The following is a 23,317-nucleotide window of genomic DNA, read 5'->3' on the forward strand; positions in this document are numbered from 1 at the left end:
ACTCTGACTTTTTACGTTACATCTGAGACCTCACAACAACGCTCCCGGGTGGGCTCGAACCACCAACCTATTGGTTAACAGCCGAACGCGCTAACCATTGAGCCACGGTAGCTCAGAAATTAAATGGTTATCACGTATTGTGGAAAAGTTTTGAATTTTTACGCTACATCTGAGACCCCACAACACCACTCCCGGGTGGGCTCGAACCACCAACCTTTCGGTTAACAGCTGAACCGCTAACCATTGCGCCACGGAAGCCCAAAAATTAAATTTTCGTCATGTATTGTGGAAAAACTCTGACATTTTACGTTACATCTGAGACCTCACAACACCGCTCCCGGGAGGGTTCAAACCACCAGTCTTTTGAATAACAGCTGATCGCGCTAACCATTGCGCCACGGAAGCCCAAAAATTAAATGGTCGTCAGGTATTGTGGAAAAACTTTGGCTTTTTACGTCAAATCTGAGACCTCACAACACCGCTCCCGGATGGGCTCGGACCACCAACCTTTCGGTTAAAAGCCAACCGCGCTAACCATTGCGCCAAGGAAGCCCAAAAATAATATGGTCGTCAGGTATTGTGGAAAAACTTTGGCTTTTTACGTTACATTTGAGATCCCACAACACCGGTACCGGGTGGGCTCGAACCACCAACCTCTTGGTTAACATTCGAACACGCTAACCATTGAGCCATGGAAGCTCAGAAATTAAACGGTTATCACGTATTGTGGAAAAGTTTTGAGTTTTTACGCTACATCTGAGACCCCACATCACCTCTCCCGGGTGGGCTCGAACCACCAAAATTTCAGTTAACAGTTGAACGCGCTAACCATTGCGCCACGGAAGAACAAAAATTAAATGTTCGTCAGGTATTGTGGAAAAACTCTGACTTTTTACGTTACATCTGAGACCTCACAACACCGCTCCCGGGTGGGTTCAAACCACCAGTCTTTTGAATAACAGCTGATCGCGCTAACCATTGCGCCACGGAAGCCAAAAAATTAATTGGTCGTTGGTATTGTGGTAAAACCTTGACTTTTTACGTCAAATCTGAGACCTCACAACACCGCTCCCAGATGGGCTCGAACCACCAACCTTTCGGTTAAGAGCCGAACGCGCTAACCATTGCGCCACGGAAGCCCAAAAATTGAATGGTCATCAGGTATTGTGGAAAAACTTTGGCTTTTTACGTTACATTTGAGATCCCACAACACCGGTACCGGGTTGGCTCGAACCACCAACCTATTGGTTAACAGTCGAACACGCTAACCATTGAGCCATGCAAGCTCAGAAATTAAACGGTTATCACGTATTGTGGAAAAGTTTTGAATTTTTACGCTACATCTGAGACCCCACAACACCTTTCCCGGGTGGGCTCGAACCACCAACGTTTCGGTTAACAGCTGAACGCGCTAACCATTGCGCCACGGAAGAACAAAAATTAAATGTTCGTCAGGTATTGTGGAAAAAACTCTGACTTTTTACGTTACATCTGAGACCTCACAACACCGCTCCCGGGTGGGCTCGAACCACCAACCTATAGGTTAACAGCCGAACGCGCTAACCATTGAGCCACGGAAGCTCAGAAACTAAATGGTTGTCACGTATTGTGGAAAAGGTTTGACTTTTTACGCTACGTCTGAGACCCCACAACACCCCCCCCCCCGGGTGGGCTCGAACCACCAACCTTTTGGTTAACATCCGAACACGCTAACCATTGAGCCATGGAAGCTCAGAAATTAAACGGTTATCACGTATTGTGGAAAAGTTTTGAATTTTTACGCTACATCTGAGACCCCACAACACCTTTCCCGGGTGGGCTCGAACCACCAACCTTTCAGTTAACAGCTGAACGCGATAACCATAGCGCCACGGAAGAACAAAAATTAAATGTTCGTCAGGTATTGTGGAAAAACTCTGACTTTTTACGTTACATCTGAGACCTCACAACAACGCTCCCGAGTGGGCTCGAACCACCAACCTATTGGTTAACAGCCGAACGCGCTAACCATTGAGCCACGGTAGCTCAGAAATTAAATGGTTATCACGTATTGTGGAAAAGTTTTGAATTTTTACGCTACATCTGAGACCCCACAACACCACTCCCGGGTGGGCTCGAACCACCAACCTTTCGGTTAACAGCTGAACCGCTAACCATTGCGCCACGGAAGCCCAAAAATTAAATTTTCGTCATGTATTGTGGAAAAACTCTGACATTTTACGTTACATCTGAGACCTCACAACACCGCTCCCGGGAGGGTTCAAACCACCAGTCTTTTGAATAACAGCTGATCGCGCTAACCATTGCGCCACGGAAGCCCAAAAATTAAATGTTCGTCAGGTATTGTGGAAAAACTCTGACTTTTTACGTTACATCTGAGACCTCACAACACCGCTCCCGGGTGGGCTCGAACCACCAACCTTTCGGTTAACAGCCGAACGCGCTAACTATTGCGCCACGGAAGCCCAAAAATTAAATGGTCGTCAGGTATTGTGGAAAAACTTTGGCTTTTTACGTCAAATCTGAGACCTCACAACACCGCTCCCGGATGGGCTCGGACCACCAACCTTTCGGTTAAAAGCCAACCGCGCTAACCATTGCGCCAAGGAAGCCCAAAAATAATATGGTCGTCAGGTATTGTGGAAAAACTTTGGCTTTTTACGTTACATTTGAGATCCCACAACACCGGTACCGGGTGGGCTCGAACCACCAACCTCTTGGTTAACATTCGAACACGCTAACCATTGAGCCATGGAAGCTCAGAAATTAAACGGTTATCACGTATTGTGGAAAAGTTTTGAGTTTTTACGCTACATCTGAGACCCCACATCACCTCTCCCGGGTGGGCTCGAACCACCAAAATTTCAGTTAACAGTTGAACGCGCTAACCATTGCGCCACGGAAGAACAAAAATTAAATGTTCGTCAGGTATTGTGGAAAAACTCTGACTTTTTACGTTACATCTGAGACCTCACAACACCGCTCCCGGGTGGGCTCAAACCACCAAAATTTCGGTTAACAGCCGAACGCGCTAACCATTGAGCCACGGAAGCTCAAAAATTAAATGGTTATCACGTATTGTGGAAAAGTTTTGAATTTTCACGCTACATCTGAGACCCCACAACACCACTCCCGGGTGGGCTCGTACCACCAACCTTTCGGTTAACAGCTGAACCGCTATCCATTGCGCCACGGAAGCCCAAAAATTAAATTTTCGTCAGGTATTGTGGAAAAACTCTGACATTTTACGTTACATCTGAGACCTCACAACACCGCTCCCGGGAGGGTTCAAACCACCAGTCTTTTGAATAACAGCTGATCGCGCTAACCATTGCGCCACGGAAGCCAAAAAATTAATTGGTCGTTGGTATTGTGGTAAAACCTTGACTTTTTACGTCAAATCTGAGACCTCACAACACCGCTCCCGGATGGGCTCGAACCACCAACCTTTCGGTTAAGAGCCGAACGCGCTAACCATTGCGCCACGGAAGCCCAAAAATTGAATGGTCATCAGGTATTGTGGAAAAACTTTGGCTTTTTACGTTACATTTGAGATCCCACAACACCGGTACCGGGTTGGCTCGAACCACCAACCTATTGGTTAACAGTCGAACACGCTAACCATTGAGCCATGCAAGCTCAGAAATTAAACGGTTATCACGTATTGTGGAAAAGTTTTGAATTTTTACGCTACATCTGAGACCCCACAACACCTTTCCCGGGTGGGCTCGAACCACCAACGTTTCGGTTAACAGCTGAACGCGCCAACCATTGCGCCACGGAAGAACAAAAATTAAATGTTCGTCAGGTATTGTGGAAAAAACTCTGACTTTTTACGTTACATCTGAGACCTCACAACACCGCTCCCGGGTGGGCTCGAACCACCAGTCTTTTGAATAACAGCTGACCGCGCTAACCATTGCGCCACAGAAGACCAAAAATTAAATGGTCGTCAGGTATAGTGGAAAAACCTTGACTTTTTACGTCAAATCTGAGACCTCACAACACCGCTCCCGGATGGGCTCGAACCACCAACCTTTCGGTTAACAGCCAACCGCGCTAACCATTGCGCCACGGAAGCCCAAAAATAATATGGTCGTCAGGTATTGTGGAAAAACTTTGGCTTTTTCGTTACATATGAGATCCCACAACACCGGTACCGGGTGGGCTCGAACCAACAACCTCTTGGTTAACAGCCGAACGCTCTAACCATTGAGCCACGGAAGCTCAGAAATTAAATGGTTATCACGTATTGTGGAAAAGTTTTGAATTTTTACGCTACATCTGAGACCCCACAACACCTCTCCCGGGTGGGCTCGAACCACCAAAATTTCAGTTAACAGCTGAACGCGGTAACCATTGCGCCACGGAAGAACAAAAATTAAATGTTCGTCAGGTATTGTGGAAAAAACTCTGACTTTTTACGTTACATCTGAGACCTCACAACACCGCTCCCGGGTGGGCTCGAACCACCAAAATTTCGGTTAACAGCCGAACGCGCTAACTATTGCGCCACGGAAGCCCAAAAAATAAGTGGTCGTCAGGTATTGTGGAAAAACTTGGGCTTTTTACGTTTCATTTGAGATCCCACAACACCGCTCTCGGGTGGGCTCGAACCACCAACCTATTGGTTAACAGCCGAACGCGCTAACCATTGAGCCACGGAAGCTCAGAAATTAAATGGTTATCACGTATTGTGGAAAAGTTTTGAATTTTTACGCTACATCTGAGACCCCACAACACCACTCCCGGGTGGGCTCGAACCACCAACCTTTCGATTAACAGCTGAACCGCTAACCATTGCGCCACGGAAGCCCAAAAATTAAATTTTCGTCAGGTATTGTGGAAAAACTCTGACATTTTACGTTACATCTGAGACCTCACAACACCGCTCCCGGGAGGGTTCAAACCACCAGTCTTTTGAATAACAGCTGATCGCACTAACCATTGCGCCACTGAAGCCCAAAAATTAAATGGTCGTTGGTATTGTGGTAAAACCTTGACTTTTTACGTCAAATCTGAGACCTCACAACGCCGCTCCCGGATGGGCTCGAACCACCAACCTTTCGGTTAACAGCCGAACGCGCTAACCATTGCGCGACGGAAGCCCAAAACTTAAATGGTCGTCAGGTATTGTGGAAAAACTTTGGCTTTTTACGTTACATTTGACATCCCACAACACCGGTACCGGGTTGGCTCGAACCACCAACCTATTGGTTAACAGTCGAACACGCTAAACATTGAGCCATGGAAGCTCAGAAATTAAACGGTTATCACGTATTGTGGAAAAGTTTTGAATTTTTACGCTACATCTGAGACCCCACAACACCTCTCCCGGGTGGGCTCGAACCACCAAAATTTCAGTTAACAGCTGAACGCGCTAACCATTGCGCCACGGAAGCCCAAAAATTAAATGTTCGTCAGTTATTGTGTAAAAACTTTGGCTTTTTACGTTACATTTGAGATCCCACAACACCGGTACCGGGTGGGCTCGAACCACCAACCTTTCGGTTAACAGCCGAACGCGCTAACTATTGCGCCACGGAAGCCCAAAAATTAAATGGTCGTCAGGTATTGTGGAAAAACTTTGGCTTTTTACGTCAAATCTGAGACCTCACAACACCGCTCCCGGATGGGCTCGGACCACCAACCTTTCGGTTAAAAGCCAACCGCGCTAACCATTGCGCCAAGGAAGCCCAAAAATAATATGGTCGTCAGGTATTGTGGAAAAACTTTGGCTTTTTACGTTACATTTGAGATCCCACAACACCGGTACCGGGTGGGCTCGAACCACCAACCTCTTGGTTAACATTCGAACACGCTAACCATTGAGCCATGGAAGCTCAGAAATTAAACGGTTATCACGTATTGTGGAAAAGTTTTGAGTTTTTACGCTACATCTGAGACCCCACATCACCTCTCCCGGGTGGGCTCGAACCACCAAAATTTCAGTTAACAGTTGAACGCGCTAACCATTGCGCCACGGAAGAACAAAAATTAAATGTTCGTCAGGTATTGTGGAAAAACTCTGACTTTTTACGTTACATCTGAGACCTCACAACACCGCTCCCGGGTGGGCTCAAACCACCAAAATTTCGGTTAACAGCCGAACGCGCTAACCATTGAGCCACGGAAGCTCAAAAATTAAATGGTTATCACGTATTGTGGAAAAGTTTTGAATTTTCACGCTACATCTGAGACCCCACAACACCACTCCCGGGTGGGCTCGTACCACCAACCTTTCGGTTAACAGCTGAACCGCTATCCATTGCGCCACATAAGCCCAAAAATTAAATTTTCGTCAGGTATTGTGGAAAAACTCTGACATTTTACGTTACATCTGAGACCTCACAACACCGCTCCCGGGAGGGTTCAAACCACCAGTCTTTTGAATAACAGCTGATCGCGCTAACCATTGCGCCACGGAAGCCAAAAAATTAATTGGTCGTTGGTATTGTGGTAAAACCTTGACTTTTTACGTCAAATCTGAGACCTCACAACACCGCTCCCGGATGGGCTCGAACCACCAACCTTTCGGTTAAGAGCCGAACGCGCTAACCATTGCGCCACGGAAGCCCAAAAATTGAATGGTCATCAGGTATTGTGGAAAGACTTTGGCTTTTTACGTTACATTTGAGATCCCACAACACCGGTACCGGGTTGGCTCGAACCACCAACCTATTGGTTAACAGTCGAACACGCTAACCATTGAGCCATGCAAGCTCAGAAATTAAACGGTTATCACGTATTGTGGAAAAGTTTTGAATTTTTACGCTACATCTGAGACCCCACAACACCTTTCCCGGGTGGGCTCGAACCACCAACGTTTCGGTTAACAGCTGAACGCGCTAACCATTGCGCCACGGAAGAACAAAAATTAAATGTTCGTCAGGTATTGTGGAAAAAACTCTGACTTTTTACGTTACATCTGAGACCTCACAACACCGCTCCCGGGTGGGCTCGAACCACCAGTCTTTTGAATAACAGCTGACCGCGCTAACCATTGCGCCACAGAAGACCAAAAATTAAATGGTCGTCAGGTATAGTGGAAAAACCTTGACTTTTTACGTCAAATCTGAGACCTCACAACACCGCTCCCGGATGGGCTCGAACCACCAACCTTTCGGTTAACAGCCAACCGCGCTAACCATTGCGCCACGGAAGCCCAAAAATAATATGGTCGTCAGGTATTGTGGAAAAACTTTGGCTTTTTCGTTACATATGAGATCCCACAACACCGGTACCGGGTGGGCTCGAACCAACAACCTCTTGGTTAACAGCCGAACGCTCTAACCATTGAGCCACGGAAGCTCAGAAATTAAATGGTTATCACGTATTGTGGAAAAGTTTTGAATTTTTACGCTACATCTGAGACCCCACAACACCTCTCCCGGGTGGGCTCGAACCACCAAAATTTCAGTTAACAGCTGAACGCGGTAACCATTGCGCCACGGAAGAACAAAAATTAAATGTTCGTCAGGTATTGTGGAAAAAACTCTGACTTTTTACGTTACATCTGAGACCTCACAACACCGCTCCCGGGTGGGCTCGAACCACCAAAATTTCGGTTAACAGCCGAACGCGCTAACTATTGCGCCACGGAAGCCCAAAAAATAAGTGGTCGTCAGGTATTGTGGAAAAACTTGGGCTTTTTACGTTTCATTTGAGATCCCACAACACCGCTCTCGGGTGGGCTCGAACCACCAACCTATTGGTTAACAGCCGAACGCGCTAACCATTGAGCCACGGAAGCTCAGAAATTAAATGGTTATCACGTATTGTGGAAAAGTTTTGAATTTTTACGCTACATCTGAGACCCCACAACACCACTCCCGGGTGGGCTCGAACCACCAACCTTTCGATTAACAGCTGAACCGCTAACCATTGCGCCACGGAAGCCCAAAAATTAAATTTTCGTCAGGTATTGTGGAAAAACTCTGACATTTTACGTTACATCTGAGACCTCACAACACCGCTCCCGGGAGGGTTCAAACCACCAGTCTTTTGAATAACAGCTGATCGCACTAACCATTGCGCCACTGAAGCCCAAAAATTAAATGGTCGTTGATATTGTGGTAAAACCTTGACTTTTTACGTCAAATCTGAGACCTCACAACGCCGCTCCCGGATGGGCTCGAACCACCAACCTTTCGGTTAACAGCCGAACGCGCTAACCATTGCGCGACGGAAGCCCAAAACTTAAATGGTCGTCAGGTATTGTGGAAAAACTTTGGCTTTTTACGTTACATTTGACATCCCACAACACCGGTACCGGGTTGGCTCGAACCACCAACCTATTGGTTAACAGTCGAACACGCTAACCATTGAGCCATGGAAGCTCAGAAATTAAACGGTTATCACGTATTGTGGAAAAGTTTTGAATTTTTACGCTACATCTGAGACCCCACAACACCTCTCCCGGGTGGGCTCGAACCACCAAAATTTCAGTTAACAGCTGAACGCGCTAACCATTGCGCCACGGAAGCCCAAAAATTAAATGTTCGTCAGTTATTGTGTAAAAACTTTGGCTTTTTACGTTACATTTGAGATCCCACAACACCGGTACCGGGTGGGCTCGAACCACCAACCTCTTGGTTAACAGCCGAACGATCTAACCATTGAGCCACGGAAGCTCAGAAATTAAATGGTTATCACGTATTGTGGAAAAGTTTTGAATTTTTACGCTACATCTGAGACCCCACAACACCTCTCCCGGGTGGGCTCGAACCACCAAAATTTCAGTTAACAGCTGAACGCGCTAACCTTTGCGCCACGGAAGAACAAAAATTAAATGTTCGTCAGGTATTGTGGTTAGCGCGTTCGGCTGTTAACTGAAAGGTTGGTGGTTCGAGCCCACCCGGGAGCATTGTTGTGAGTTCTCAGATGTGAAGTTTTTCCACAATACCTGACGACCATTTCATTCCTGAGCTTCCTTGGCTCCATGGTTATCGCGTTCGGATGTTAACCAAAAGGTTGGTGGTTCGAGCCCACCCGGGAGCGGTGTGGAATCTCAAATGTAACGTAAAAAGCCAAAGTTTTTCCACAATACCTGACGACCATTTAATTTTTGGGCTTTCGTGGCGCGATTGTTAGCGCGTTCGGCTGTTAACCGAAAGGTAGCTGGTTCGAGCCCATCCGGGAGCGGTGTTGTGAGATCTCAGATGTAACGTAAAAAGTCAAAGTTTTTCCACAATACCTGACGGCCATTTATTTTCTGAGCTTCCATGGCTCAATGGTTAGCAAGTTCGGCTGTTAAGCGAAAGGTTGGTGGTTGTAGCCCATCCGGGAGCGGTGTTGTGAAGTTTCAAATGTAACGTAAAAAGCCAAAGTTTTTCCACAATACCTGACGAACATTTAATTTTTGGGCTTCCGTGTTGCAATGGTTAGCGCGTTCAGCTGTTAATCGAAAGGTTGGTGGTTCGAGCCCACCCGGGTGCGGTGTTGTGAAGTTTCAAATGTAACGTAAAAAGCCAAAGTTTTTCCACAATACCTGACGAACATTTAATTTTTGGGCTTCCGTGTTGCAATGGTTAGCCCGTTCAGCTGTTAATCGGAAGGTTGGTATTTCGAGCCCACCCGGGAGCGGTGTTGTGAGGTCTCAGATGTGACGTAAAAAGTCAAAGTTTTTCAACAATACCTGACGACCATTTATTTTCTGAGCTTCCATGGCTCAATGGTTAGCGCGTTCGGCTGTTAACCGAAAGGTTGGTGGTTCGAGTCCACCCGGGAGCGGTGTTGTGAGATCTCAAATGTAACGTAAAAATTCAAAGTTTTTCCACAATACCTGACGGCCATTTATTTTCTGAGCTTCCATGGCTCAATGGTTAGCGCGTTCGACTGTCAATCGAAAGGTTGGTGGTTCGAGCCCATCCGGGAGCGGTGTTGTGAGATCTATGATGTAACGTAAAAAGTCAAAGTTTTTCCACAATACCTGACTACCATTTAATTTTTGGGCTTCTTTGGCTCCATGGTTAGCGCGTTCGGATGTTAAAGAAAAGGTTGGTGGTTCAGGCCCACCCGGGTGCGGTGTTGTGAAGTTTCAAATGTAACGTAAAAAGCCAAAGTTTTTCCACAATACCTGACGAACATTTAATTTTTGGGCTTCCGTGTTGCAATGGTTAGCGCGTTCAGCTGTTAATCGAAAGGTTGGTGGTTCGAGCCCACCCGGGAGCGGTGTTGTGAGATCTCAGATGTAACGTAAAAATCCAAAGTTTTTCCACAATACCTGACGAATATTTAATTTTTGGGCTTCCGTGTTGCAATGGTTAGCGCGTTCAGCTGTTAATCGAAAGGTTGGTGGTTCGAGCCCACCCGGGAGCGGTGTTGTTAGGTCTCAGATGTGACGTAAAAATCCAAAGTTTTTCCACAATACCTGACGGCCATTTATTTTCTGAGCTTCCATGGCTCAATGGTTAGCAAGTTCGGCTGTTAAGCGAAAGGTTGGTGGTTGTAGCCCATCCGGGAGCGGTGTTGTGAGATCTCAGATGTAACTTAAAAAGTCAAAGTTTTTCCACAATACCTGACGACCATTTAATTTTTGGGCTTCTTTGGCTCCATGGTTAGCGCGTTCGGATGTTAAACAAAAGGTTGGTGGTTCGGGCCCACCCGGGTGCGGTGTTGTGAAGTTTCAAATGTAACGTAAAAAGCCAAAGTTTTTCCACAATACCTGACGAACATTTAATTTTTGGGCTTCCGTGTTGCAATGGTTAGCGCGTTCAGCTGTTAATCGAAAGGTTGGTATTTCGAGCCCACCCGGGAGCGGTGTTGTGAGATCTCTGATGTAACGTAAAAATCCAAAGTTTTTCCACAATACCTGACGAACATTTAATTTTTGGGCTTCCGTGTTGCAATGGTTAGCGCGTTCAGCTGTTAATCGAAAGGTTGGTGGTTCGAGCCCACCCGGGAGCGGTGTTGTGAGGTCTCAGATGTGACGTAAAAAGTCAAAGTTTTTCAACAATACCTGACGACCATTTATTTTCTGAGCTTCCATGGCTCAATGGTTAGCGCGTTCGGCTGTTAACCGAAAGGTTGGTGGTTCGAGCCCACCCGGGAGCGGTGTTGTGAGATCTCAAATGTAACGTAAAAATTCAAAGTTTTTCCACAATACCTGACGAACATATAATTTTTGGGCTTCCGTTGCGCAATGGTTAGCGCGTTCAGCTGTTAAGAGAAAGGTTGGTGGTTCGAGCCCACTCGGGAGCGGTGTTGTGAGATCTCAAATGTAACGTAAAAATCCAAAGTTTTTCCACAATACCTGACGAACATTTAATTTTTGGGGCTTCCGTTGCGCAATGGTTAGCGCGTTCAGCTGTTAAAAGAAAGGTTGGTGGTTCGAGCACACTCGGGAGCGGTGTTGTGAGATCTCAAATGTAACGTAAAAATCCAAAGTTTTTCCACAATACCTGACGAACATTTAATTTTTGGGCTTCCGTTGCGCAATGGTTAGCGCGTTCGGCTGTTAACCGAAAGGTTGGTGGTTCGAGCCCATCCGGGAGCGGTGTTGTGAGGTCTTAGATGTATTGTAAAATCCAAAGTTTTTCCACAATACCTGACGGCCATTTATTTTCTGAGCTTCCATGGCTCAGTGGTTAGCAAGTTCGGCTGTTAAGCGAAAGGTTGGTGGTTGTAGCCCATCCGGGAGCGGTGTTGTGAGATCTCAGATGTAACTTAAAAAGTCAAAGTTTTTCCACAATACCTGACGACCATTTAATTTTTGGGCTTCTTTGGCTCCATGGTTAGCGCGTTCGGATGTTAAACAAAAGGTTGGTGGTTCGGGCCCACCCGGGTGCGGTGTTGTGAAGTTTCAAATGTAACGTAAAAAGCCAAAGTTTTTCCACAATACCTGACGAACATTTAATTTTTGGGCTTCCGTGTTGCAATGGTTAGCGCGTTCAGCTGTTAATCGAAAGGTTGGTATTTCGAGCCCACCCGGGAGCGGTGTTGTGAGATCTCTGATGTAACGTAAAAATCCAAAGTTTTTCCACAATACCTGACGAACATTTAATTTTTGGGCTTCCGTGTTGCAATGGTTAGCGCGTTCAGCTGTTAATCGAAAGGTTGGTGGTTCGAGCCCACCCGGGAGCGGTGTTGTGAGGTCTCAGATGTGACGTAAAAAGTCAAAGTTTTTCAACAATACCTGACGACCATTTATTTTCTGAGCTTCCATGGCTCAATGGTTAGCGCGTTCGGCTGTTAACCGAAAGGTTGGTGGTTCGAGCCCACCCGGGAGCGGTGTTGTGAGATCTCAAATGTAACGTAAAAATTCAAAGTTTTTCCACAATACCTGACGAACATATAATTTTTGGGCTTCCGTTGCGCAGTGGTTAGCGCGTTCAGCTGTTAAGAGAAAGGTTGGTGGTTCGAGCCCACTCGGGAGCGGTGTTGTGAGATCTCAAATGTAACGTAAAAATCCAAAGTTTTTCCACAATACCTGACGAACATTTAATTTTTGGGGCTTCCGTTGCGCAATGGTTAGCGCGTTCAGCTGTTAAAAGAAAGGTTGGTGGTTCGAGCACACTCGGGAGCGGTGTTGTGAGATCTCAAATGTAACGTAAAAATCCAAAGTTTATCCACAATACCTGACGGCCATTTATTTTGTGAGCTTCCATGGCTCAATGGTTAGCGCGTTTGACTGTCAATCGAAAGGTTGGTGGTTCGAGCCCACCCGGGAGCGGTGTTGTGAGATCTCAAATGTAACGTAAAAAGTCAAAGTTTTTCAACAATACCTGACGACCATTTATTTTCTGAGCTTCCATGGCTCAATGGTTAGCGCGTTCGGCTGTTAACCGAAAGGTTGGTGGTTCGAGCCCACCCGGGAGCGGTGTTGTGAGATCTCAAATGTAACGTAAAAATTCAAAGTTTTTCCACAATACCTGACGAACATATAATTTTTGGGCTTCCGTTGCGCAATGGTTAGCGCGTTCAGCTGTTAAGAGAAAGGTTGGTGGTTCGAGCCCACTCGGGAGCGGTGTTGTGAGATCTCAAATGTAACGTAAAAATCCAAAGTTTTTCCACAATACCTGACGAACATTTAATTTTTGGGGCTTCCGTTGCGCAATGGTTAGCGCGTTCAGCTGTTAAAAGAAAGGTTGGTGGTTCGAGCACACTCGGGAGCGGTGTTGTGAGATCTCAAATGTAACGTAAAAATCCAAAGTTTTTCCACAATACCTGACGAACATTTAATTTTTGGGCTTCCGTTGCGCAATGGTTAGCGCGTTCGGCTGTTAACCGAAAGGTTGGTGGTTCGAGCCCATCCGGGAGCGGTGTTGTGAGGTCTTAGATGTATTGTAAAATCCAAAGTTTTTCCTCAATACCTGACGGCCAATTATTTTCTGAGCTTCCATGGCTCAATGGTTAGCAAGTTCGGCTGTTAAGCGAAAGGCTGGTGGTTGTAGCCCATCCGGGAGCGGTGTTGTGAGATCTCAGATGTAACTTAAAAAGTCAAAGTTTTTCCACAATACCTGACGACCATTTAATTTTTGGGCTTCTTTGGCTCCATGGTTAGCGCGTTCGGATGTTAAACAAAAGGTTGGTGGTTCGGGCCCACCCGGGTGCGGTGTTGTGAAGTTTCAAATGTAACGTAAAAAGCCAAAGTTTTTCCACAATACCTGACGAACATTCAATTTTTGGGCTTCCGTGTTGCAATGGTTAGCGCGTTCAGCTGTTAATCGAAAGGTTGGTATTTCGAGCCCACCCGGGAGCGGTGTTGTGAGATCTCTGATGTAACGTAAAAATCCAAAGTTTTTCCACAATACCTGACGAACATTTAATTTTTGGGCTTCCGTGTTGCAATGGTTAGCGCGTTCAGCTGTTAATCGAAAGGTTGGTGGTTCGAGCCCACCCGGGAGCGGTGTTGTGAGGTCTCAGATGTGACGTAAAAAGTCAAAGTTTTTCAACAATACCTGACGACCATTTATTTTCTGAGCTTCCATGGCTCAATGGTTAGCGCGTTCGGCTGTTAACCGAAAGGTTGGTGGTTCGAGCCCACCCGGGAGCGGTGTTGTGAGATCTCAAATGTAACGTAAAAATTCAAAGTTTTTCCACAATACCTGACGAACATATAATTTTTGGGCTTCCGTTGCGCAATGGTTAGCGCGTTCAGCTGTTAAGAGAAAGGTTGGTGGTTCGAGCCCACTCGGGAGCGGTGTTGTGAGATCTCAAATGTAACGTAAAAATCCAAAGTTTTTCCACAATACCTGACGAACATTTAATTTTTGGGGCTTCCGTTGCGCAATGGTTAGCGCGTTCAGCTGTTAAAAGAAAGGTTGGTGGTTCGAACACACTCGGGAGCGGTGTTGTGAGATCTCAAATGTAACGTAAAAATCCAAAGTTTTTCCACAATACCTGACGGCCATTTATTTTGCGAGCTTCCATGGCTCAATGGTTAGCGCGTTTGACTGTCAATCGAAAGGTTGGTGGTTCGAGCCCACCCGGGAGCGGTGTTGTGAGATCTCAAATGTAACGTAAAAAGTCAAAGTTTTTCAACAATACCTGACGACCATTTATTTTCTGAGCTTCCATGGCTCAATGGTTAGCGCGTTCGGCTGTTAACCGAAAGGTTGGTGGTTCGAGCCCACCCGGGAGCGGTGTTGTGAGATCTCAAATGTAACGTAAAAATTCAAAGTTTTTCCACAATACCTGACGAACATATAATTTTTGGGCTTCCGTTGCGCAATGGTTAGCGCGTTCAGCTGTTAAGAGAAAGGTTGGTGGTTCGAGCCCACTCGGGAGCGGTGTTGTGAGATCTCAAATGTAACGTAAAAATCCAAAGTTTTTCCACAATACCTGACGAACATTTAATTTTTGGGGCTTCCGTTGCGCAATGGTTAGCGCGTTCAGCTGTTAAAAGAAAGGTTGGTGGTTCGAGCACACTCGGGAGCGGTGTTGTGAGATCTCAAATGTAACGTAAAAATCCAAAGTTTTTCCACAATACCTGACGAACATTTAATTTTTGGGCTTCCGTTGCGCAATGGTTAGCGCGTTCGGCTGTTAACCGAAAGGTTGGTGGTTCGAGCCCATCCGGGAGCGGTGTTGTGAGGTCTTAGATGTATTGTAAAATCCAAAGTTTTTCCACAATACCTGACGGCCATTTATTTTCTGAGCTTCCATGGCTCAATGGTTAGCAAGTTCGGCTGTTAAGCGAAAGGTTGGTGGTTGTAGCCCATCCGGGAGCGGTGTTCTGAGATCTCAGATGTAACTTAAAAAGTCAAAGTTTTTCCACAATACCTGACGACCATTTAATTTTTGGGCTTCTTTGGCTCCATGGTTAGCGCGTTCGGATGTTAAACAAAAGGTTGGTGGTTCGGGCCCACCCGGGTGCGGTGTTGTGAAGTTTCAAATGTAACGTAAAAAGCCAAAGTTTTTCCACAATACCTGACGAACATTTAATTTTTGGGCTTCCGTTGCGCAATGGTTAGCGCGTTCGGCTGTTAACCGAAAGGTTGGTGGTTCGAGCCCATCCGGGAGCGGTGTTGTGAGGTCTTAGATGTATTGTAAAATCCAAAGTTTTTCCACAATACCTGACGGCCATTTATTTTCTGAGCTTCCATGGCTCAATGGTTAGCAAGTTCGGCTGTTAAGCGAAAGGTTGGTGGTTGTAGCCCATCCGGGAGCGGTGTTCTGAGATCTCAGATGTAACTTAAAAAGTCAAAGTTTTTCCACAATACCTGACGACCATTTAATTTTTGGGCTTCTTTGGCTCCATGGTTAGCGCGTTCGGATGTTAAACAAAAGGTTGGTGGTTCGGGCCCACCCGGGTGCGGTGTTGTGAAGTTTCAAATGTAACGTAAAAAGCCAAAGTTTTTCCACAATACCTGACGAACATTTAATTTTTGGGCTTCCGTGTTGCAATGGTTAGCGCGTTCAGCTGTTAATCGAAAGGTTGGTATTTCGAGCCCACCCGGGAGCGGTGTTGTGAGATCTCTGATGTAACGTAAAAATCCAAAGTTTTTCCACAATACCTGACGAACATTTAATTTTTGGGCTTCCGTGTTGAAATGCTTAGCGCGTTCAGCTGTTAATCGAAAGGTTGGTGGTTCGAGCCCACCCGGGAGCGGTGTTGTGAGGTCTCAGATGTGACGTAAAAAGTCAAAGTTTTTCAACAATACCTGACGACCATTTATTTTCTGAGCTTCCATGGCTCAATGGTTAGCGCGTTCGGCTGTTAACCGAAAGGTTGGTGGTTCGAGCCCACCCGGGAGCGGTGTTGTGAGATCTCAAATGTAACGTAAAAATTCAAAGTTTTTCCACAATACCTGACGAACATATAATTTTTGGGCTTCCGTTGCGCAATGGTTAGCGCGTTCAGCTGTTAAGAGAAAGGTTGGTGGTTCGAGCCCACTCGGGAGCGGTGTTGTGAGATCTCAAATGTAACGTAAAAATCCAAAGTTTTTCCACAATACCTGACGAACATTTAATTTTTGGGGCTTCCGTTGCGCAATGGTTAGCGCGTTCAGCTGTTAAAAGAAAGGTTGGTGGTTCGAGCACACTCGGGAGCGGTGTTGTGAGATCTCAAATGTAACGTAAAAATTCAAAGTTTTTCCACAATACCTGACGAACATATAATTTTTGGGCTTCCGTTGCGCAATGGTTAGCGCGTTCAGCTGTTAAGAGAAAGGTTGGTGGTTCGAGCCCACTCGGGAGCGGTGTTGTGAGATCTCAAATGTAACGTAAAAATCCAAAGTTTTTCCACAATACCTGACGAACATTTAATTTTTGGGGCTTCCGTTGCGCAATGGTTAGCGCGTTCAGCTGTTAAAAGAAAGGTTGGTGGTTCGAGCACACTCGGGAGCGGTGTTGTGAGATCTCAAATGTAACGTAAAAATCCAAAGTTTTTCCACAATACCTGACGAACATTTAATTTTTGGGCTTCCGTTGCGCAATGGTTAGCGCGTTTGGCTGTTAACCGAAAGGTTGGTGGTTCGAGCCCATCCGGGAGCGGTGTTGTGAGATCTCAGATGTAACTTAAAAAGTCAAAGTTTTTCCACAATACCTGACGACCATTTAATTTTTGGGCTTCTTTGGCTCCATGGTTAGCGCGTTCGGATGTTAAACAAAAGGTTGGTGGTTCGGGCCCACCCGGGTGCGGTGTTGTGAAGTTTCAAATGTAACGTAAAAAGCCAAAGTTTTTCCACAATACCTGACGAACATTTAATTTTTGGGCTTCCGTTGCGCAATGGTTAGCGCGTTCGGCTGTTAACCGAAAGGTTGGTGGTTCGAGCCCATCCGGGAGCGGTGTTGTGAGGTCTTAGATGTATTGTAAAATCCAAAGTTTTTCCACAATACCTGACGGCCATTTATTTTCTGAGCTTCCATGGCTCAATGGTTAGCAAGTTCGGCTGTTAAGCGAAAGGTTGGTGGTTGTAGCCCATCCGGGAGCGGTGTTCTGAGATCTCAGATGTAACTTAAAAAGTCAAAGTTTTTCCACAATACCTGACGACCATTTAATTTTTGGGCTTCTTTGGCTCCATGGTTAGCGCGTTCGGATGTTAAACAAAAGGTTGGTGGTTCGGGCCCACCCGGGTGCGGTGTTGTGAAGTTTCAAATGTAACGTAAAAAGCCAAAGTTTTTCCACAATACCTGACGAACATTTAATTTTTGGGCTTCCGTGTTGCAATGGTTAGCGCGTTCAGCTGTTAATCGAAAGGTTGGTATTTCGAGCCCACCCGGGAGCGGTGTTGTGAGATCTCTGATGTAACGTAAAAATCCAAAGTTTTTCCACAATACCTGACGAACATTTAATTTTTGGGCTTCCGTGTTGAAATGCTTAGCGCGTTCAGCTGTTAATCGAAAGGTTGGTGGTTCGAGCCCACCCGGGAGCGGTGTTGTGAGGTCTCAGATGTGACGTAAAAAGTCAAAGTTTTTCAACAATACCTGACGACCATTTATTTTCTGAGCTTCCATGGCTCAATGGTTAGCGCGTTCGGCTGTTAACCGAAAGGTTGGTGGTTCGAGCCCACCCGGGAGCGGTGTTGTGAGATCTCAAATGTAACGTAAAAATTCAAAGTTTTTCCACAATACCTGACGAACATATAATTTTTGGGCTTCCGTTGCGCAATGGTTAGCGCGTTCAGCTGTTAAGAGAAAGGTTGGTGGTTCGAGCCCACTCGGGAGCGGTGTTGTGAGATCTCAAATGTAACGTAAAAATCCAAAGTTTTTCCACAATACCTGACGGCCATTTATTTTGTGAGCTTCCATGGCTCAATGGTTAGCGCGTTTGACTGTCAATCGAAAGGTTGGTGGTTCGAGCCCACCCGTTAGCGGTGTTGTGAGATCTCAAATGTAACGTAAAAAGTCAAAGTTTTTCAACAATACCTGACGACCATTTATTTTCTGAGCTTCCATGGCTCAATGGTTAGCGCGTTCGGCTGTTAACCGAAAGGTTGGTGGTTCGAGCCCACCCGGGAGCGGTGTTGTGAGATCTCAAATGTAACGTAAAAATTCAAAGTTTTTCCACATTACCTGACGAACATATAATTTTTGGGCTTCCGTTGCGCAATGGTTAGCGCGTTCAGCTGTTAAGAGAAAGGTTGGTGGTTCGAGCCCACTCGGGAGCGGTGTTGTGAGATCTCAAATGTAACGTAAAAATCCAAAGTTTTTCCACAATACCTGACGAACATTTAATTTTTGGGGCTTCCGTTGCGCAATGGTTAGCGCGTTCAGCTGTTAAAAGAAAGGTTGGTGGTTCGAGCACACTCGGGAGCGGTGTTGTGAGATCTCAAATGTAACGTAAAAATCCAAAGTTTTTCCACAATACCTGACGAACATTTAATTTTTGGGCTTCCGTTGCGCAATGGTTAGCGCGTTCGGCTGTTAACCGAAAGGTTGGTGGTTCGAGCCCATCCGGGAGCGGTGTTGTGAGATCTCAGATGTAACTTAAAAAGTCAAAGTTTTTCCACAATACCTGACGACCATTTAATTTTTGGGCTTCTTTGGCTCCATGGTTAGCGCGTTCGGATGTTAAACAAAAGGTTGGTGGTTCGGGCCCACCCGGGTGCGGTGTTGTGAAGTTTCAAATGTAACGTAAAAAGCCAAAGTTTTTCCACAATACCTGACGAACATTTAATTTTTGGGCTTCCGTGTTGCAATGGTTAGCGCGTTCAGCTGTTAATCGAAAGGTTGGTGGTTCGAGCCCACCCGGGAGCGGTGTTGTGAGATCTCAAATGTAACGTAAAAATTCAAAGTTTTTCCACAATACCTGACGAACATATAATTTTTGGGCTTCCGTTGCGCAATGGTTAGCGCGTTCAGCTGTTAAGAGAAAGGTTGGTGGTTCGAGCCCACTCGGGAGCGGTGTTGTGAGATCTCAAATATAACGTAAAAATCCAAAGTTTTTCCACAATACCTGACGAACATTTAATTTTTGGGGCTTCCGTTGCGCAATGGTTAGCGCGTTCAGCTGTTAAAAGAAAGGTTGGTGGTTCGAGCACACTCGGGAGCGGTGTTGTGAGATCTCAAATGTAACGTAAAAATCCAAAGTTTTTCCACAATACCTGACGAACATTTAATTTTTGGGCTTCCGTTGCACAATGGTTAGCGCGTTCGGCTGTTAACCGAAAGGTTGGTGGTTCGAGCCCATCCGGGAGCGGTGTTGTGAGATCTCAGATGTAACTTAAAAAGTCAAAGTTTTTCCACAATACCTGACGACCATTTAATTTTTGGGCTTCTTTGGCTCCATGGTTAGCGCGTTCGGATGTTAAAAAAAAGGTTGGTGGTTCGGGCCCACCCGGGTGCGGTGTTGTGAAGTTTCAAATGTAACGTAAAAAGCCAAAGTTTTTCCACAATACCTGACGAACATTTAATTTTTGGGCTTCCGTGTTGCAATGGTTAGCGCGTTCAGCTGTTAATCGAAAGGTTGGTATTTCGAGCCCACCCGGGAGCGGTGTTGTGAGATCTCAAATGTAACGTAAAAATTCAAAGTTTTTCCACAATACCTGACGAACATTTAATTTTTGGGGCTTCCGTTGCGCAATGGTTAGCGCGTTCAGCTGTTAAAAGAAAGGTTGGTGGTTCGAGCACACTCGGTAGCGGTGTTGTGAGATCTCAAATGTAACGTAAAAATCCAAAGTTTTTCCACAATACCTGACGGCCATTTATTTTGTGAGCTTCCATGGCTCAATGGTTAGCGCGTTTGACTGTCAATCGAAAGGTTGGTGGTTCGAGCCCACCCGGGAGCGGTGTTGTGAGATCTCAAATGTAACGTAAAAATCCAAAGTTTTTCCACAATACCTGACGGCCATTTATTTTCTGAGCTTCCATGGCTCAATGGTTAGCGCGATCGACTGTCAATCGAAAGGTTGGTGGTTCGAGCCCACCCGGGAGCGGTGTTGTGAGATCTCAGATGTAACGTAAAAATCCAAAGTTTTTCCACAATACCTGACGAACATTTAATTTTTGGGCTTCCAAGGCTCAATGGTTAGCGCGTTCGGCTGTTAACCGAAAGGTTGGTGGTTCGAGCCCACCCGGGAGCGGTGTTGTGAGATCTCAAATGTAACGTAAAAATCCAAAGCTTTTCCACAATACCTGACGAACATTTAATTTTTGGGCTTCCGTTGCGCAATGGTTAGCGCGTTCGGCTGTTAACCGAAAGGTTGGTGGTTCGAGCCCATCCGGGAGCGGTGTTGTGAGGTCTTAGATGTATTGTAAAATCCAAAGTTTTTCCACAATACCTGACGGCCATTTATTTTCTGAGCTTCCATGGCTCAATGGTTAGCAAGTTCGGCTGTTAAGCGAAAGGTTGGTGGTTGTAGCCCATCCGGGAGCGGTGTTGTGAGATCTCAGATGTAACTTAAAAAGTCAAAGTTTTTCCACAATACCTGACGACCATTTAATTTTTGGGCTTCTTTGGCTCCATGGTTAGCGCGTTCGGATGTTAAACAAAAGGTTGGTGGTTCGGGACCACCCGGGTGCGGTGTTGTGAAGTTTCAAATGTAACGTAAAAAGCCAAAGTTTTTCCACAATACCTGACGAACATTTAATTTTTGGGCTTCCGTGTTGCAATGGTTAGCGCGTTCAGCTGTTAATCGAAAGGTTGTTATTTCGAGGCCACCCGGGAGCGGTGTTGTGAGATCTCTGATGTAACGTAAAAAGTCAAAGTTTTTCCACAATACCTGACGAACATTTAATTTTTGGGCTTCCGTGTTGCAATGGTTAGCGCGTTCAGCTGTTAATCGAAAGGTTGGTGGTTCGAGCCCACCCGGGAGCGGTGTTGTGAGGTCTCAGATGTGACGTAAAAAGTCAAAGTTTTTCCATAATACCTGACGGCCATTTATTTTCTGAGCTTCCATGGCTCAATGGTTAGCGCGTTCGACAGTCAATCGAAAGGTTGGTGGTTCGAGCCCATCCGGGAGCGGTGTTGTGAGATCTCAGATGTAACGTAAAAAGTCAAAGTTTTTCCACAATACCTGACGACCATTTAATTTTTGGGCTTCTTTGGCTCCGTGGTTAGCGCGTTCGGATGTTAAAGAAAAGGTTGGTGATTCAGGCCCACCCGGGTGCGGTGTTGTGAAGTTTCAAATGTAACGTAAAAAGCCAAAGTCTTTCACAATACCTGACGAACATTTAATTTTTGGGCTACCGTGTTGCAATGGTTAGCGCGTTCAGCTGTTAATCGAAAGGTTGGTGGTTCGAGCCCACCCGGGAGCGGTGTTGTGAGATCTCTGATGTAACGTAAAAATCCAAAGTTTTTCCACAATACCTGACGAACATTTAATTTTTGGGCTTCCGTGTTGCAATGGTTAGCGCGTTCAGCTGTTAATCGAAAGGTTGGTGGTTCGAGCCCACCCGGGAGCGGTGTTGTGAGGTCTCAGATGTGACGTAAAAAGTCAAAGTTTTTCCACAATACCTGACGACCATTTATTTTCTGAGCTTCCATGGCTCAATGGTTAGCGCGTTCGGCTGTTAATCGAAAGGTTGGTGGTTCGAGCCCACCCGGGAGCGGTGATGTGAGATCTCAAATGTAACGTAAAAAGCCAAAGTTTTTCCACAATACCTGACGAACATATAATTTTTGGGCTTCCGTTGCGCAATGGCTAGCGCGTTCAGCTGTTAAGAGAAAGGTTGGTGGTTCGAGCCCACTCGGGAGCGGTGTTGTGAGATCTCAAATGTAACGTAAAAATTAAAAAAATTTTCCACAATAACTGACGAACATTTAATTTTTGGGCTTCCGTTGCGCAATGGTTAGCGCGTTCAGCTGTTGAAAGAAAGGTTGGTGGTTCGAGCCCACTCGGGAGCGGTGTTGTGAGATCTCAAATGTAACGTAAAAATCCAAAGTTTTTCCACAATACCTGACGGCCATTTATTTTCTGAGCTTCCATGGCTCAATGGTTAGCGCGTTCGGCTGTTAAGCGAAAGGTTGGTGGTTCGAGCCCATCCGGGAGCGGTGTTGTGAGATCTCAGATGTAACGTAAAAAGTCAAAGTTTTCCCACAATACCTGACGGCCATTTAATTTTTGAGCGTCCATGGCTCAATGGTTAGCGCGTTCGGCTGTTAATCGAAAGGTTGGTGGTTCGAGCCCACCCGGGAGCGGTGATGTGAGATCTCAAATGTAACGTAAAAAGCCAAAGTTTTTCCACAATACCTGACGAACATATAATTTTTGGGCTTCCGTTGCGCAATGGCTAGCGCGTTCAGCTGTTAAGAGAAAGGTTGGTGGTTCGAGCCCACTCGGGAGCGGTGTTGTGAGATCTCAAATGTAACGTAAAAATTAAAAAAATTTTCCACAATAACTGACGAACATTTAATTTTTGGGCTTCCGTTGCGCAATGGTTAGCGCGTTCAGCTGTTGAAAGAAAGGTTGGTGGTTCGAGCCCACTCGGGAGCGGTGTTGTGAGATCTCAAATGTAACGTAAAAATCCAAAGTTTTTCCACAATACCTGACGGCCATTTATTTTCTGAGCTTCCATGGCTCAATGGTTAGCGCGTTCGGCTGTTAAGCGAAAGGTTGGTGGTTCGAGCCCATCCGGGAGCGTGTTGTGAGATCTCAGATGTAACTTAAAAAGTCAAAGTTTTTCCACAATACCTGACGACCATTTAATTTTTGGGCTTCTTTGGCTCCATGGTTAGCGCGTTCGGATGTTAAACAAAAGGTTGGTGGTTCGGGCCCACCCGGGTGCGGTGTTGTGAAGTTTCAAATGTAACGTAAAAAGCCAAAGTTTTTCCACAATACCTGAAGACCATTTATTTTCTGAGCTTCCATGGCTCAATGGTTAGCGCGTTCGGCTGTTAACCGAAAGGTTGGTGGTTCGAGCCCACCCGGGAGCGGTGTTGTGAGATGTCAAATGTAACGTAAAAATTCAAAGCTTTTCCACAATACCTGAC

At 45.9% G+C, this 23,317-nt stretch overlaps 9 non-coding genes across 9 annotated transcripts; 6 read left to right on the plus strand and 3 right to left on the minus strand.

Moving 5' to 3' along the window:
- Positions 1 to 1,066: 1,066 nt before the first annotated feature.
- On the minus strand, positions 1,067 to 1,139 carry TRNAK-CUU (transfer RNA lysine (anticodon CUU)). Its single transcript has one exon. It is a non-coding gene; the product is annotated as a tRNA-Lys (tRNA).
- Positions 1,140 to 3,419: 2,280 nt separating this feature from the next.
- On the minus strand, positions 3,420 to 3,492 carry TRNAK-CUU (transfer RNA lysine (anticodon CUU)). Its single transcript has one exon. It is a non-coding gene; the product is annotated as a tRNA-Lys (tRNA).
- A 3,011-nt stretch (positions 3,493 to 6,503) lies between these two features.
- On the minus strand, positions 6,504 to 6,576 carry TRNAK-CUU (transfer RNA lysine (anticodon CUU)). The gene has a single exon. It is a non-coding gene; the product is annotated as a tRNA-Lys (tRNA).
- A 3,230-nt stretch (positions 6,577 to 9,806) lies between these two features.
- On the plus strand, positions 9,807 to 9,879 carry TRNAD-GUC (transfer RNA aspartic acid (anticodon GUC)). The gene has a single exon. It is a non-coding gene; the product is annotated as a tRNA-Asp (tRNA).
- Positions 9,880 to 12,600: 2,721 nt separating this feature from the next.
- TRNAD-GUC (transfer RNA aspartic acid (anticodon GUC)) lies at positions 12,601 to 12,673 on the plus strand. Its single transcript has one exon. It is a non-coding gene; the product is annotated as a tRNA-Asp (tRNA).
- Positions 12,674 to 14,365: 1,692 nt separating this feature from the next.
- TRNAD-GUC (transfer RNA aspartic acid (anticodon GUC)) lies at positions 14,366 to 14,438 on the plus strand. Its single transcript has one exon. It is a non-coding gene; the product is annotated as a tRNA-Asp (tRNA).
- A 5,663-nt stretch (positions 14,439 to 20,101) lies between these two features.
- On the plus strand, positions 20,102 to 20,174 carry TRNAD-GUC (transfer RNA aspartic acid (anticodon GUC)). The gene has a single exon. It is a non-coding gene; the product is annotated as a tRNA-Asp (tRNA).
- A 74-nt stretch (positions 20,175 to 20,248) lies between these two features.
- TRNAD-GUC (transfer RNA aspartic acid (anticodon GUC)) lies at positions 20,249 to 20,321 on the plus strand. Its single transcript has one exon. It is a non-coding gene; the product is annotated as a tRNA-Asp (tRNA).
- Positions 20,322 to 21,276: 955 nt separating this feature from the next.
- Positions 21,277 to 21,349, plus strand: TRNAD-GUC (transfer RNA aspartic acid (anticodon GUC)). Its single transcript has one exon. It is a non-coding gene; the product is annotated as a tRNA-Asp (tRNA).
- Positions 21,350 to 23,317: the final 1,968 nt, after the last annotated feature.

This window comes from Phalangium opilio, unplaced genomic scaffold (assembly GCF_054372755.1).
Source record: "Phalangium opilio isolate 3A_F unplaced genomic scaffold, DU_Popi_V2 ptg000082l_1, whole genome shotgun sequence".
In the NCBI taxonomy this organism is placed as follows: domain Eukaryota; kingdom Metazoa; phylum Arthropoda; class Arachnida; order Opiliones; family Phalangiidae; genus Phalangium; species Phalangium opilio.